At 36.5% G+C, this 3,565-nt stretch overlaps 1 non-coding gene across 1 annotated transcript; it reads right to left on the bottom strand.

The window, feature by feature from the left end:
• Positions 1-223: 223 nt before the first annotated feature.
• On the bottom strand, positions 224-285 carry LOC129400574 (U7 small nuclear RNA). Its single transcript, XR_008627787.1, has one exon. It is a non-coding gene; the product is annotated as a U7 small nuclear RNA (small nuclear RNA).
• Positions 286-3,565: the final 3,280 nt, after the last annotated feature.

The raw sequence follows: 3,565 nt of genomic DNA, 5'->3' as shown, positions 1-3,565 counted from the left end.
TGTTCTGTCATATAGTTAATCTAAGCTCTAAATCCATATTATGTCCTATTCTGTGAAGTAGTAAATAAAATAGATATGTCATTATCCTTCAAAACAATATTTTGTATTTATCTTCTAATGCCATCAATTATTTCCATAACTCCTCTCAAATCATCTTTTCAGGTCAATGTATATTTATTGAATAACCCCTGTGTTTCTAAGTTCTTGTTTTTTTTTTTTTTAAATGGGATTTCCAGAAGATACTGGAAGACCTGCTAGGCAAATGCTAAGAGAGCTGTAACACTTCAATAAATTGTGTATCCTGAGGATTAAACAAGAATGTCTCAGGAAGGGCTCCAAAGTCACCATCCAGTTAAAAATTTTTCTCCAGCTATATCACCCTATTTAAAATTGTGGTATTCCTGGAGCTCATACTCTACACCACTGATGTATCAAGACTCCCACACACATTTGATGGAGTGTAAAGTAGAAGGCAACTATCTCATTCCAACTAAAAAAAAAAAATTAGTGCACAAAGGTTCAACCTGTAACAACATGTTAATAATCTCTTATATAAGGTATTAATGGCTCCAGAGTAAGATACAACAATCTTCTCATACTTTCCTCTAAGTTAACTTTTCTGGATTATTTTTAGTGGATTTTTTATAACAGACACTCCAAAATAAATTTTTCAGGACCTACTTTTGGGGAAAGATTGGGTGGTAGTAGAAAAATTAGAAATAATGGAGGTACGGAGGTGTAATGATGGTAGGATTGGTGTTGGATTGATTGAATATAATAAATTATTGTGAAAACTTTAGAAATTAAATTAAAAAATAATAAATTATAATAACAAAAAAGAATGTTCTAGAAGTTATTAAGGTGGCCACAAACTATCAGAGAAATACTTAACTTCACTGTCACTGTCATCCCGTTGGTCATCAATTTGCTCTAGCAGGCATCAGTAACGTCTCTATTTTGAGACTTGTTGTTACGGTTTTTTGGCATATTGAATACGCACAGTTAGCTTGTCAGGCTCTGCCATGCGGGCGAGATACTCTCAGTAGCTTGCTGGGCTCTCCAAGAGGGGCAGAGGAATCGAACCTGGGTCAGCTGCATGCAAGGCAAATGCCTTACCACTGTGCTATCACTCACTCCAGCCTGAACATAACTTAAATCACATAATTATTACACTTTTTTGAAACATGGACAGGCTATGCAATTTAAACAAATTGTTATTAACTTTGCATAAATTAAAACTCCTTGAAATTATAAAGTGCAACCTTGAGACAGGCTAGTTGTGTTTGATGATAGTTGGGATCAATGACGGTGAACTCCCAGATAGGGAGAAGGGAGATTGAAGAACAGGGAACAGGTTGTGTAAGATCCCATTAGAGAATTTAAACATCTTAGCAATTGCATACAGACATCACACGTCATAGTGCATAAGGAGGACACCATTCCCCACTTGTAAAAGAATCAACAAAACATTGGGTAAGTTCAGAAAAAATGAAAATTTCTTAGCAGATGTGGTTGAATAAATAAATTGGGGTCTTATCATGAAGGGGCATGTCCTATAGCATCACAGAGAAGGGCTTGGGTTTTCTCTTCTTGTTGGTAAAATGCCAAAGGAATGTGAAAGGTGATTCAGTTTTAGGAATATCCAATCGTCTGTACCCACACATCAGTTGTGAAGTGAGAGAGCTGTTCCAGTTGGTGAAATAGCCGTTCCACCAATCGAGTGACAGGCTACATCTGAACTCTTCTCTCGTCGCAACAATAAGGGTCTTCACAATCTGCCACCGAACTCTTCACAGACTAGATTGGCCACAGTCCACACACTGTTGTTAATGCTGAGTGCTTTGGGACATCTGAGACAGCCCCATCTTTTCTGTGGGTGACGCAGAATGTCTGTGTCCTTATTTGGAGCATCTTAGCATCACTTAGCAATCATTTTTGTTTTCCTTTCTAGTTTGGTACTGTGATCCTTTCCAGTCACTTTTCTAAAACTTAAGATATTTCCTTAAAAAACTGTTATCCAAGTGCATACATACATTTTTTTTTCCTCAGAAGAGAAAGTTGCCTTTGATTTTTAAAGAATATTGGAGACTGAATAATTTCTTTAAATTTTCCTCTATTCAACACTATGATAAGAACTATTGTTTATTTCTAGCTACCTTTATCTCTGTCCTCCAGAAATCAAGAGAAAATCTCCATTCTCTAAGAGTAAAGTCTGTCCACTTATACCCACGATCCCACATCTCCCTAGTCACTCGTGTCTCACCTAGAGACTCATTATTTCATCTCTATTGTATTAATTTTCACTGAATTCACTTTACATAAAAAGAGGCCACATCCTAAAATTGAACCCAGTAGTATCAAAGTTGTATTGCTTTGCTAGATTATCTTCCAGCCGTATTTAGGGAAGAATTAGTGTGTCACTGTCCACCCATGTGAATGAAACTTTATGAAACTTTATTTTTCTTTTATCTCATGGTGTTCATTTCACAGTGAAAATCCATTACTCTGTTGAAAGCAGGTACAGGGATATATGTGCTAAGCTTTCAGCATCTGTATTGCAAATCACAATGCCTAAAACGAGAGAGAGAATGAGAGAGAGAAAGAGAGAGAGAAAGAGAGAGAGAGAGAAGAGGTGTCTGCATAAAGGCAGGTTGGGGTTGAGAGTGGTTTGAAGGGGCGGGAGGGAACCTGGAGACACTGGTGCTGGGAAATTACACTAGTGAAGGAATCATTGTTGAAACATTGTATGACCAAAAAACAGTCATGAACTATTTTGTAGTGCTCTTTCTCACAGTGATTCAATAAAAATAATTTTTTAAAAAATCGTTCACTTCAATTTATAAACCAAGCAAAAGTTAATGTGTGAGTGAAGACTTACTTTGTGCCCCATTTATAAGCATCTGATTAATTTCCATGTCATTAGCTAAATATTCCCTTTACTCTGAGTTATGCTTAGATGTTGATATCCAACCATAGAATTTGTTTTTTTTTTTTTTGTTTTTTAGGGGCTATATGAGCTACTGAATGTGCCTCAATGCTTACTCTTGGCTCTGTGCTCAGGGATTACTCCTGATAAGGTCAGGGGCCATATAGGATACCAATAATGAACCCACACTTGCAAACCAACTGCCTAACCAACTTTTCTATCTTTCTGATCCTCAATGTGCCATTTGACATCTGAGAGTGCAGAGAAGACAATATTAAATAACTATTCATTCACCCCTGTTCAAAATTCTTTCTTAGCTATATGCAGCCTTATATAAACTGAAATGTTTCTCACATTGAACATGCTTGTATTTTGATTTACCTTTATTTTATTTTTTTAAAAAAACATTTATTTATTTAGTCATTTGCTTCCTGGCTCTGCACTCAGGAATTACTCCTGGCAGTGCTCAGGGGACCATATGTGATGTTAGGAATCGAACCCGGGTTGGCCGCGTGCAAGGCAAATGTCCTCCCGCTATGCTATCGATCCAGCCCCAATTTACCTTGATTTTAAATGATTAGTATTTTCCTGTTTTGTATTTTTATCAATATATACATATGACTCCTGAAAATATGCACT

Source organism: Sorex araneus, chromosome X (assembly GCF_027595985.1).
Source record: "Sorex araneus isolate mSorAra2 chromosome X, mSorAra2.pri, whole genome shotgun sequence".
In the NCBI taxonomy this organism is placed as follows: domain Eukaryota; kingdom Metazoa; phylum Chordata; class Mammalia; order Eulipotyphla; family Soricidae; genus Sorex; species Sorex araneus.
This window is presented reverse-complemented; position numbering and strand designations above follow the sequence as displayed.